The following is a 14,633-nucleotide window of genomic DNA, read 5'->3' as shown; positions in this document are numbered from 1 at the left end:
AACTCAAGCCACCTTCTCTGGCGAAGATTCAACTCTTTCTGGGTGAATACATACTGAAGGCTCTTATGGTCTGTGAACACATCTACATGAACACCATACAAGTAGTGTCTCCAAATCTTGAGTGCAAACACCACTGCTGCAAGCTCGAGGTCATGAGTTGGATAATTCTTCTCATGTACCTTAAGTTGTCTGGAAGCATAATCTATAACCTTACCTCGTTGCATCAACACACAACCTAGGCCGACCCTGGATGCATCACAATAGATCACCTAACCATCTAAACCCTCTGGTAGAGTCAAGACAGGAGCTGTAGTCAACCTAGTTTTCAGTTCTGCAAAGTTTTTCTCACAATCATCTGACCATTGGAACTTAACCTTTTCTGAGTTAACTTAGTCAATGGAGAGGCTATGGATGAAAATCCTTCCACAAACCGTCTGTAATAGCCTGCTAGACCCAAGAAACTTCTGATATATGTAGCAGAGGTAGGTCTGGGCCATTGTTTCACTGCTTCTATCTTCTGGGAATCTACTCGAATTCCTTCAGTAGACACAATATGCCCAAGGAAGGCAACTAATTGTAACAAAAACTCACACTCGTTAAATTTTGCATATAACTGGCGATCTTTGAGAGTTTGTAGAACAACTCTCAAATGACTTGCATGTTCTTCCTCATTCCTAGAATAAATGAGGATATCATCAATAAAGACGATAACGAACAAGTCCAAGTACTGCTTGAACACTCTATTAATCAATTCCATGAAAGCTGCAGGAGCATTGGTTAGTCCAAATGACATGATTACAATTTCATAATGACCATACCGAGTTTTGAAGGCTGTCTTCGGAATGTCACTATCTCTGACTCTAAGTTGATGATAACCTGATCTGAGGTCTATCTTTGAGAAATGACTAGCACCCTGAAGTTGGTTGAACAAGTCATCAAACCTGGGGATAGGATCTTTATTCTTGATTGTGACTTTGTTCAACTGCCTATAGTCAATACACATTCTGAGAGAACTATCTTTCTTCTTCACGAACAACACTGGTGCACCCAATGGCGAAATACTGGGTCTGATGAAGCCCTTATCTAGAAGGTCTTTCAATTGCTCTTTCAATTCCTTAAGCTCAGCTGGATCCATTCTGTAAGGAGGGATAGAGATAGGCTGGGTATCTGGAAGGAGATCTATTCCAAAGTCGATTTCCCTTTCGGGAGGAACTCCGGGAAGATCTTCTAGGAACACTTCTGGAAACTCACTGACTACAGGAACTAACTCAACAGTTGGGGATTCGGAACTAGAATCCTTAACCCGAACTAGATGATAGAGATAACCCTTAGAGATCATCTTTCTGGCCTTAAGGTAAGAAATGAATCGACCCATAGGCGCTAAGCTACTACCCTTCCATTCTAAGATTGGTTCATCTGGAAATTGAAAACGAACAATCCTAGTTCTACAATCAACTGAGGCATAACATGAATGTAACCAATCCATGCCTAGAATGACATCGAAGTCTACTATTTCTAACTCTACAAGATCTGCTGAGGTGACTTTTTGAGAGACTGTGACAGGGCAATTTCTGTATACCCGTCTAACTATAACTGGGTCACCGACTAGAGTAGAGACTGAGAAAGGTTCTGAGAGAATTTTTGGGTTAACACTGAATTGGATTGCTATATAGGGAGTTAGACAAAGTAACCCCTGGATCTAACAATGCATGAACATCAAGATCAAAGACTCGTAACATACCAGTGACTACATCAGGAGAATCTTCCTGATCTTGACAAGCCTGAAAAGCATAAAGCCTGTTTTGGCGCTGTCCGCCACCAAAACCAGAAGAGTTACCCTGCTGAGTCGGGCGACCTGCTGGTGCTGCTGAAGTTGTAGACTGAGCTCTACCATTATTTCCTCATTGACCCTGTCTAGAAGGGCAGTCCTTCAATCTATGACCAAACTGACCACACCCAAAGCATCCTTCCGTACCTGCAAGGCACTCGCCCGGATGGTTCCTACTACATTTCGGGCAAGTTGGGTAGGTTTTGGTGCCTGAAACACTACCTTGAGACTTAGAGCCTGACGCCCTAGCTTTCTGATCATTACGAAACTTGGGGGATGGAACATTAGCTGATGAAGGGGCTGGAGTCGAAGACTTCTGCTGAAAATGCGAGCGATTTCCACCACCCAATTTCTGGTGGGAATACTCGTAGTTACCTGTTCTTGCTTTCTTAGTCTCCTTAGCCTGTTCCCTAAGCTTATCACCCTCAACCTGCTGAGCATGAGTCATGAGCCTAGAGATGTTCATGTCTCCCAACAACATAGCATTCTTGCACTCTGTTTTCACTAAGTCTGACACTCCATAGAGAAACTTATTCATCTGAGCCCTGGAATCAGCAACCATGTGAAGAGCATACCTGGAGAGTTGGTTAAACTTGAGCCCATACTCTTGGACAGTCATGTTACCCTGCCTCAAGTTCATAAATTTCTGGGCCCTTGCTTCTCTCAACTCTATGGGGAAAAACCTGTCCAGAAAGGTTTCGCTGAAACAATCCCAAGTAATAGAAGTGGCATCTGTACCCCTGTTCTCCTTCCACTGAGTATACCAGAAATGAGCCACATCCTTAAGTTGGTAAGATGCCAACTCAACTCGATCATTCCCAGTGACCTGCATCACCTCAAAGATATCTTGATCTCATCCAAGAAATTCTGGGGATCTTTACCAGTCTATGATCCTAAGAACTCAGGCGGATTCATCCTAACAAAGTCACGGACCCTTGCTGCTGCTGATCCACCATTTGCATTCACAGGAGCTTGAACCCGCTGATTATTCTGGTTAGCGACACTCTGAGCCAACATCGAATGGCATTCCTGAATTCAGCGTTTGAGACTTTCTGATCCCAAACTGGAGGAGCTGCGTTTGCATTACTGGCATAAGCTCTATGAGGAGGCATGATCACTGAAACGTAGAACGTCGAGTTAGAATGGAATTAGATCATACCTTACGCACGATAAGAGTAACAAGAAAGTGAAGTTTTCCTAAAATCACTTGGTAGCCTCCCTCTCATTAGATGTGGTGCACTTCACACCAATGAAAAGGACTCTACTTAGTACGGCTTTTCAGACATCCTAGGACACTTAAACCTAATGTTCTGATACCAAGTTTGTCACTCCCCGAGCTACCCCCGAGAAGCGGACACGGGACCTAGGATCACAAGTGATCCCAAGCTAACCCTACTGGCATGATCATGAGCATACTAAAGATAATAAACTGATGCGGAAGCTAAATCATAAATAAAATGAAAAAGATGGGAAATACCCATATACTATAACTGAGATATATCAAATCTGAGAGTATAATACAAAAGAAATATCAAACTCAAAATACTAAGCTGAATCTAATTATGTCTGAATTAAGCCTCTAAACTGACTAGAAATGTTGGGACATGCCCCAACTAGAGCTAGTAAAACTGAAACTAAAGACTAAAAGCAGTAAGGATAAACATGTCACTAGTCCTCGAAGAATGAGGACTCACCACTGTTGTTGCTGAACTGAAGATCGGGAATCGGTCTAGGCGTGATCTAGATGCTAAGAACCTGAACCTACATCACGAGAAGATGTAGCGCACGTATGCGTCAGTACTTGAGAGGTACTGAGCATGCAGGATAGAGTAAAGCTGAAATAACATATAACTGAATAAACCAATAAAGCAATGAAATCATCTGAACATGATATAGATACTGAAATACTGAATACTGAGCTAACTGATGCAATGACCAAATTTATATCATACTGAAACTGAATACTGACTGTATTGAAATATGGTCAATGCAAAAAGAGTCTGACTGAACTGTGGGAGCTACTAATAACCGACATAAAATCACATGAGCTAAATGTGGAGTCCGATGTATACGCCCCATCGAGAGGACCCAATATACCCTGCCAGAGGTATAGAGGCATACTAGCGTGATCACTAAACTGATGTTGCCCACAGAGGGGACTTACACCTACGTGGCTCGTAGTTCTGGGACTATAAGGGTACGCTGAACCCTAGTCCAACTCGGTATTATACTACTCCCAATGAATTAAGTGGTTAACTGGTTATGACTGAATTTCTGTAACTACTGGATAACTCGAACTAAACATGTAAACTTAGAATGCAACAATTAATCTGATAATGATGCATTCATAAACTAAAGCATGTATAACGGAATACTGAACTGAAATTCATGTGATAAACTGAGCAATAACATGATAATCTGATTTGGAACATTTAAATAACTAATTCATAATGATTTGTTCAAACTCTAGAAACCCTAGGTCTGTTCATAATCATGGAATCAAGAATCTGACTGAATTCTAGGGACCTAATGGGCGAAAGGAACCCACTAGTGAAATCCCACATACCTGGTGACGAATTTCACAGAGAAATCTTTCGATTTCGGGGCTGGAACTGAAGGAACCTTGTTGTGTTCTTGAACTAGGGTTCTTGACCTTTTTCTCCTTCTTGATTCTAATTTTCTAAGTTTTGATTAATGATTTTGACTAAGGTAAGTTCTAATTATGTTTCTAGGTTTAAACTGACTAAAACTTCATGATTTAGGGTCAAAATGTGTATCTTAGGGGTTAAACGAAATAGAAAAAGACCAAAAGACCCCTGAATTAGCTGCTGTAGGAGTGACTGACGGACGGGACTGACGGGTCGTCATTCAATCGACGGTCCGTCGATTGGATCCGTAGGTCGAGTCTGCCCGACAGGGCTTCACTAAAACGAGCATAACTTTTTACTCGGATGTCGAAATTTAGCAAACTCAGTGGCATTGGAAAGATAATTCAATTATCTATCATATTATAGGTCATGGGACACCTAATTCATTTTTTGTTAAAATTTATGACCATCTGAAGTTGATCCATCAACAATTTTCAGCTAACTGGTTGTTAATCCTCACCTACGGTTAGGCCTACGGACCGTGGATCAATTGACGGTCCGTGTTGGTCGACCGTAGTTTGTGTTAGAGGCTGGGTAAGGAAAGTCTCGATCCACGGACACAGACCACAGACCATGGTCTGATCTACGGACCGTGGGTCTGTCCGTGAGTCGGGACTTAGCCAAATTTTCTGACCGAGTTCTGGGGAAGTTTTCTGTCACAAACCACGGACCTGCAGGACGGACCGTGAGTCCATCTACGGACCGTGGATGGTGTCCGTGAGTGCCACCTGTAACACCAGAAATCTGAAATCTCTATTTTTGGATACGGGGTGTTACAAGAGGTATGTATCTGATACATTATTTGTTATTGTCTTTACACCTCATACATTAAGTTTGTATCAAGAATGAAAATTATATGTATCAGCACACATAAGTCATTCGTATATCAAGTTAAATAATGCATCATTACCAATTTTGTTAACATTTTTTTATTATTAAAACTTTAAATACAAATTGATCTACTATCAGGAACCAACAACGAATAGAGTATGTTTCAGAACTCCAACACACAGATGAAAATACTCATGTTGATACTGTAGAAAATGACCCTAAAAAGGTATTAGTATGATCACATATTTATTACTATTATACATTATAAGTGGCCTTATGCATCAAACTTTTTTGTATATGATACATTATCAGTATAATATATCACTAATTTATACAACATGCCACTATTCAGGATGATGAAGCAGAACAAGCCCCACAATATATAAATGAAGTAACAATGAATGAAGATGGTGTTGATACAGTTCAACACAACATCCGTCAATTTGTGCCAGTTATAGTAACAGTTGATACATCGATAACAATATCACCTCCAACTCAAGCAGCCATAGATGCACTTATCTCTGATATGGGAAAAGTTCCTATTCCTGCTAAACCATTGAGTGTATTCGATCAACAAGATTTAATTGGCAGCCATGCTTTGTTGTCGGACAGTCAATTACCCACTGATATTCCAATCACCGAGATTATTGTTCGGAGTGTTTCAAAGACTCATGTGCCACGAAACATGCTCCCTTCAAAAATATTACAATCTCCATACTTGACTTCTTTTGGGTCAAGCGAGAAGGGAAAAGATAAATTGGATAAATTGGATGGTGACATTCGTCTGTATTTCCCATTTGAAGGATGTCGAATTATATATCAACCTCCGTCTAATCTACTTGACGAGTATATGCAGTGGGTAACCAAGGGTCTTCTCAAAACTCATGCCAATAAGTAAGTTTTATATATATCTTATGAAAATTTTGGATTAACCTATTTCGATTTAACTAGTTGTGAATACAAAAATTAATACAGGAAATCAACAGAGGATAAATACAGAGCAAAGGCCTCTTCTTTTGGATTTGAGATGATGGATTTTGTTGTTGCATTTCCAATTAACAAAAACTGATTTTATGCCATGTCACAATCAAATAAATGTTGGACTGATCAGGTATAGTTATTGATGAAACTATTAATTATGTATCAAATTCCTTGGTATAAGTGCATCTTATACAAAAACAACCTATCAGATACATTATAAAAATTACTCAAACAATCAAATTAGTATTTGTTAAGATTATCACTTAATGTATCATTTTTTTCATCATCTTTTTTTGACAAATGTCTAATTATGTTTCTCATGTTTTGTGTAGCATATCGATGTTGTTTTTTACTAGCGCCATAAAAAATCAAAACTCCGCAACATGAATCAATACAGATACACAACAACTAACTGCTTGTTCAAATCACACATCAACAGTACCTATGAAAGGTACTATAACAGTCATGCTGATGATGTTATTAGTACACAAGAACACATTAATCGCGCTTCAGTTGTATCTGCACATGAGAGGTCAATCACCAACATCATCAAAAGATTTTCAATGCCAACTGAATTATCATGGCATCTTGTAGACAACATTTACATTCTGATTAACTGTGATGGACTGTTCCATTGGGTGTTGGCAGTTGTTGAATTGAAAAACAGGTTAATAAGGGTGTATGACTCTTCATTAGGGTCAAGGAAAAAAGAACATTCAGGCGAGATAAAAAAAATTTTCTAAAATGTTGCTTGCTTACCTCCTTGACGGTGGATTCTTTGAAAAAACAAAGCGAACAAACTGGGGTGATTATGATGCATATAAAGACAAACAAACTGGTTCACTTTTGGAGCCACAACATCCTTTCGTGGTTGAATTTGTCCAAGACATTATGCAGCAAAATAGTGATAGCCTGTAAGTATTATGCTTTTCTTGTTTTTGAATCATGTCTAATTTATTTTTATAATTGATATTCTGCATTTTTGTAGAGACTATGGTTTATATGTTGCTACATTTGCGAGTATCTGAACGACCAATTTGAAATACCACTTGATGGTTTTCTTCCAGAATACCTACGCAACATATATGGAGCATTGTTGTGGACATATGGCAGCAAAAAGGCCAAGGTGGATACGTTAGTGAGAATAATGATCCACCAAAACCTAAGGGTCTAGTCACACCACCACCCGAAGAAGATTTGGTTCACACAAATTAGTAATTAAGTATCTATGCATTGACAACATTTTATATTTCTTTGTTCTTTTTGACAATTTCACTCAAGTTTTAGTGTGTTTTGTGTTTTCAGTATATTGTTGTTTGATAATTTATGGACCAATATTTTTTGCTTATACAAAGTTAAATTTCAAACACATTATTGTATTACTTAAAATAGAATTGTACTCAAATCATATTATAGTTTAGATATGATTTAATGTTTTGTGATACAAATGTTATAATATATATGATACATGAAATATAACGTATATGATACATGTTTCATAGTTGTTATGTCTCATATTAGTAATCAGATATAATAGCCTATTCCTAATAAATAGTTTATTTAAGATTTAATGTATATGATTCATTAATTATAATGAATATGATTAATCAAACATAATATGTATATGATACGTGATTCAGATTTATTGTGTCAAATAAACTGGTTACAAACTTAATAGGGTAAATTTTGTATCATATAAGTTATCACATATAACAACTTATTGCTAATAGATAGATTGTGTATGATTTAATGTATATGATACAATAATCCTTATATTATTTAATGCATATGATACAATAATCATTATATGATTTAATGTATAAGATACATTACTTCGGTTATTATTGTGTATATAAGTTATTTTGCTTTTATTATCTAATGTACATGATACATTAGCTTTTATGTGCACTAACAATTTATTTATACTTACAATTGCACTTTAATATTTGTTTAACAGACATAACATTGATACACAAATTATTAAGTTGAACAGCAAAACTCATAAATATTCTATCAGAATAACCAATGTACACAATATTCTTTATTTATTTTAAATTATAAAAGTGATAACTAATTACGTGAAAAATTATTCAACAAAAACATTAATGTCTTATAAAAATAATGATTTCATTTTTCTTTTGGGAAGAAAGTACAAGTTCTTCTGTTGTAACCTTCTTGTCCACAACGTCCACAACAATTTGGAACTATTGGAATCTCATAGGTTTTTGCTATTGCATCAAACTTGTAGTAATCACAGCAATATGAATACATATCTGTAACATTCTTGTCCTTTAAAACAACGATTGCATGTGCACAAGGTATCTCATCTAGTTGAAATCTTCCACAAGAACATACTTTTCGCTCAAGACAAACAATGTATCTTCTTCCAGCTTCATAAATCGAGAAAATAAATTCAGATGATGGAACAGCCTGCAGACATTAAAAAGGTAGCGATAAATTTATTTCAAAGAAATATTGATCAAACGGCCTAATGATATACCAATTTAGATACATAAAATATGTAGTAATGTATCATGATACATACCTTCATCTTTGAACTCTTAAAATCGTTTATAATCAATACCTCCTCAAATCTTCTTCCCAATGTGTCATTTGTATAAGAGGCTATTTCTCTGTTTTTGCAATGCCAAGAACCAAATAGAATTCTAATATAGACAATTGATGTGCCTCAACAAGACAACCATTGATACATTCCGCAATGTTCGAAGACATCATTCTACCTCTATTTACTATTGAATGAACTCTCGACCACTTCTCATACCCTACATCCTCAAGGTACCCCTTAATTCTGTGATCAACTTTATCCACCTTAGCCATCAATATATCAAAATCCTCCTTTATGTATGCCTTTGCCATAGAGTAGTATAGATCACTTAGGGTGTTTTTGCTCCTTTTGAAGTTTAAACAGACATTCTTCCAAAGATGTCATATGCATGCATAATGAGGTACATTTACACTCTTCATAATACTCTCATTCATATCTGATACAACACACATTTCTTCACGCCCGCTAAATGTATTTTTGAATTGTTCAAAGAACAATGTCCATGAACAGTCATTTTCAATGTCCACAACACCATATGCCAATGGCAATGCAACCTAATTACAGAGCAACACACATGATTTCATTTGATACATAACATTTACAACAAGCTCACAATTACAAAAAAACACATACCTGCCCATCAAGTGTGCTTGCTGATAAAAATGTCCCTTTGTAAGCTCCACCAAGATGTGCACCATCGACAATAACTATTGGTCTGTAGTAATCGAACCCCCTCATCAATGCTCTTAAGGCTATGAACAAATAAATACATGAATTCATCTTCCTCAGTTTTGTGCATCCTTATATGTGAATTTAGATACACAGTATTTGACATGTATATGTATCTCGGCATCTGCCTATATCCATCAGATGATTTACCCCTTATTATTTCTAGTGCACATTCCTTAGCACGCCATGCTTGCTGGTAAGATATTTGAACCCTATAGAATTCTCTAATATCATCAATTATATCTTCAGGAGTATGAATTCGTTTATGGTTGACCAATTTAGGAGTAGTCACACCACTAACAAACTCAACTGTTGCTTGGACTTTGGTTAGTATCTTATCCCGCATTGGACACATATGTTCACTATTGAAGTATCTAACTTTGAAAACATTAGATTTTTTCCAGCATGAAGCCTTCATAGTCCATCCAAATTCCTCTGAAAAGCACACTAACACATAGTTGTACATTTTTTTCATCATATTAATACATATAGCAGTTACATTTTATAATATATAAAACTATAATGTTCAAATTAATCAAAGAATGATATAATGTATCAACAATATTTACGACCAATACAACTAATTTAGTGTAGTTTTATGTATGAGATTCACAATTTTTTTTAATGATACACGTAAAACAAAATTATAGAATGTATCTGCTTCATGACTGTTGCGACTCAAATCTTTAATGTATCAAGAACATTAACTTAATGTATCAAGAATATTAACGACCAACACAACAAATTTAGCTTAGTTTTAGGTATCAGATTCACAAAAAATTACATGATACACGTAATACAAATGCTTATGTTTTCACACATCAAAATTATAGAATGTATCTGATACATGAGGGATGTGACTCAATTCCTTAGCACTCCATCCATGTATCATACACAGTCCATTACGTTTATTTATACGCTAATAATTTTCAACTAATGTATCTTTACAAATAATGTATCATTATTATTATATCAGATATCATAATCAACAAATTAAACAAAAAAATCAAAATCACCATCATACAAGTTCTAAAAATAATGATGTATCATACAAATCAAAATTACTTCACAAGAACCAAACACATTACTTCACAAATGATGATAAGATCTATAAACGTATCATCATTTATAGATCTAAAAAACCAAACACATTACTTCACAAAACAGATCAAATACTCCCATACCTTTGTCTATCAGATCTCTTTACTTTGCAATTGAAGTTGTGCTTTATCTTATATTTCGTCATCACATCTACGAGTGTTGATTTATCCTTATATAATTGACCTGTCTTCACCTCTATACTGTTTGAATCAGTTATGTAATTTGTAACTTCTAATTCTAGAATATAATACGAATCACAAATTCTTGATTCAACCACTGCAAGAGCTTTTGTATCCTGTGATGTGCATTCGACACACGTAATCTCTCTGCATGTTCCATTAAAGTTATGTATATCACCACCAATCTTCTCAGTTTTATCAATGCATAATGGATACATTGCAAATTCCAACTCATTTTTTTTCATTTCTAAATATAGTTTAACACCTATGTCGTTCTTGATTTTCAAAGTAGACGAGTTACCTTCTACGATGTATCAAATTTCAATATTTTTCCTTACCACATCGATATCTAACTCAGCTGAAATTGCTACCTTAAGATTCAAAAATGAAATTATTTGTCCAACAATGATTCTGTCACTTTTGTAACCTTCATAATTCACTTCGCTCACCCAAATTCCTGAATGCCTCAGCAGAATCGATATATTCATCATGTATCAAGATATTTTTTGAGTTTATTTGAACTTATCACTGTTTCGAAATCGATGGCTGTTAAAAAATTGTTCTTCATTGGAGAAGATGTAATTTTGAAATTTGAAATTTGTAATGTGTGAGTCGATTACCTATTAGGATATGGACTGTTTAGGATCACTTTGGCGTAAATCAAGTAAATTAAATTTTATGTTTTTTCCCTTTTTAGCGCAAATGTTAGCTATGTATTTGGCTGCCTACCTTTTTAAGGGATTTTTGTAAAATGGAAATTAGTTGGGATAAGATGTAATTTAGATCTTACACTATGAGATTCCTTTAATTTTTACTTGTTGATTTGCTCTTAATAAAAGCCCAAATTTGTTTTTTTAAAAAAGACTTGATATTCACATTGCAAGTCATTTATTTTTTAGTTAGACTTGATAAAATTATATTCAAATATTTTCATATTTTATGACATTATATTTATAATATTAATCTCTTTTTCAAACATGTATTTTATGATGTTTATAGAAATCTTGTACTTCTAGTTTTTATTATTAATTTAATAAAAACTATACTAATTTGAAAAAGATAAATCAATTTTTTTTTAAATATTAGTTAAGACTAGTATACGTGCCCGCGCGTTGCGCGGAGATTACTAAAAATTATTTAATTGTTCAAATATATTACATCATTTTGATTTAATAAAATATAATTATCATCATATTTTTCATGCAATATACTTAATATCATAAATTTTTATATAACTAAAGGAACAAATCATATAAATGCATACGCACGATCATCAAATAACATTTTTAATAAAACTAAATATTATAATTATATATTTCTTATACAAATGTTTCAAAAATATATTATGATTAAAAATAAATAAGAATGAATTAAGAGAATATGTTGCTACACTCTCCCAAATTAATATATGAAAAAAAAATATTTATTATTTTCTTTCAATGGAGAGATTTTGCGTAAACTAAATAATTTATTCATTTTCAAAAAAATTTCATAATGATTTTAAAATATTTATCTGAATAATAAATTCCTCATGTTAATGTTCAATTTAAAAGTTGTGTACAAAAATACATGACATCTCTTTATTCATTTCATATTGATCAAGTGTCTGCGCTTCTACTCCTCTAAGTGTTATCTAAGTAAGCTAAACATTTTTTATATATAAAAAAAAGGAGGACGGACTCTTCAATTATAAAAAAAATTATTTTTGAGTTGAAAAATTGTATATCCACTATAAAAGTTAAATATGTGATAGTTATTATAACTAATAAGCATTACATTAAGTTATGAAATAGTTTAAAAATTAAGTACATTAATTAAAAACATGATTTATATTTTAGATTATATAGCCATATATTATGGGAATGTGATTAATCATTTCCATAAAAATAGGCTCATTAAGAGTTGAGAGATGGTATATTTGAAAAACAGTTATAAATGTTAAAGACAATATTTCTCAAAAGTTTGAAAATAATTTAATAATAATTAAAAATTATTTTAATGTTAATTATAAATACTATTATTTTAACATATTCATTGTTGCCTACATTTTTGTGAAACAACTGAATGTATTTCAAATTCATTGTTGTCCATATTAGTAATTATTAGGTTTAAAATTTTTATTTTATAAAACTTAAATTGTTAAATTTTTTAAATTAATTTTGTGAATTCAATATAAGTTTTGTTTTTAAAGACTCCATTATGCATGGAACAATTATTTCAGCCACGTATTCATAATTAGTTAATATGTATTTTAATAATGATACAATGCAATCTAAAAATACGAATGTGTCTTAATATTTTCGAAATCAATTATTTTTCTTAATTGTTCTCTCCAAAGCTTTTGCCCTTTTTTAATGTGTGAGATTATGCATGTATATGTATATTGTGTTGGGGGCAGAGGTTGACCTTTTTTATTTTGTTTTAATTTTTTTTATTTGAGTTTGCAGTTTTTATTAAGAAAAATTTAACTTTTGTGGTGGTTACTGAGTAAGTTTACACATATTTTTAAAAATTTAATCAAATTATTTTTTATTTTATAATCTTAAATTGCAATTTCAAACTATTTAATTTTTAGTTATTTATAAACTAATTTTAAAAAGGATAATGAAATTTTTGGAAAACAGTTACGTTGATTGGTGAAGAATTATCCGTTTGTTTGAATATTTTATCACTAACCACTCCTTTTATTTATGTTAGAAGTGGGAAGTTAATGTACAGTTAAAATATTTTTTATTTCTTTTTTTTTTCATTATTGTTAAATAAAAATATGCAGTTAGATGGTTCAAATTTTAAAAATACCTTTCCAAAAAAAAAAACCACGACGTTGAGCTTTTTATTAATTTTTTTTATTTTTAATTTTCTTTTTAGTGTTTGAAATTTCTATTTTTATTTTTAGAATTCCAATTAATTTTAATAATTTACAAATTTTGTTTTTTTTTGGTAGTGCTGACAATAAACATTATAAATTTTTTAAGAGTCCAAAACGTGTTAAACAATATATAACAATTATCTTTTTATTTATTAGTTTTATTTTCAATTTTCAATATTTGATGATTTATGTTATTACGGGTATATAAATTACGGCTATATAATTTTATTTTATTTTATTTTTTTTACATTTTTAGATTTTAATTTAATTCTTCTTTGTGGTAAGTTTTTTTTTCTGATTTTTATAATATACAGATAAATTATATATCTATATATAGATTATTATTATTATAATAATTATTATTCTATTATTATTATTATTATTATTATTATTATTATTATTATTATTATTATTATTATTATTATTGTTTTTTCTTTATATGAGGAGATTGTGGAAAGATGGTTAAAATTTAAAATGTACCTTTCCACAAAAAAAGACCACACCGTTAGATTTTTTTTTTAATAAATACATACACATAATTAATTTGAATTTTTTTAAAAATCTGATTAGTGTGGTGCTGACATGTGACACTTTTTCTTCTCATTTTATATGTGCAATTAGATGGTTCAAATTTAAAATTTTAATTAAATTATTTCTTTTTTTATTTATATTTTATAATCTTAAATTGCAATTTCAAACTATTTAATTTTTAGTTATTTATAAACTAATTTTAATAAACTTTATTATAACAACTTTTAAAACAATTTTAGAAGTAGAGAGTTAACGTCGACGGTTAGAATTTTTTTAGTTTTTTCTTTTAAATATTTTTTACGTGTAATTTAGTAGAAGTAGATAATGTTAATAAACTTCATTATAACACCTTTTATATATGCTTTCACTA

General features: G+C 32.6%; 2 pseudogenes; one reads left to right on the top strand and one right to left on the bottom strand.

Moving 5' to 3' along the window:
- Window positions 1-7,503, top strand: part of LOC125857224 (uncharacterized) — a 23,610-nt pseudogene extending 16,107 nt beyond the window's left edge.
- A 912-nt stretch (window positions 7,504-8,415) lies between these two features.
- On the bottom strand, window positions 8,416-11,351 carry LOC125857214 (uncharacterized; annotated as a pseudogene).
- Window positions 11,352-14,633: the final 3,282 nt, after the last annotated feature.

This window comes from Solanum stenotomum, chromosome 1, assembly GCF_019186545.1.
Source record: "Solanum stenotomum isolate F172 chromosome 1, ASM1918654v1, whole genome shotgun sequence".
NCBI classification, from domain to species: domain Eukaryota; kingdom Viridiplantae; phylum Streptophyta; class Magnoliopsida; order Solanales; family Solanaceae; genus Solanum; species Solanum stenotomum.
The sequence above is the reverse complement of the archived record's forward strand: the minus strand, read 5'-3'. Positions and strand labels throughout refer to the sequence as shown.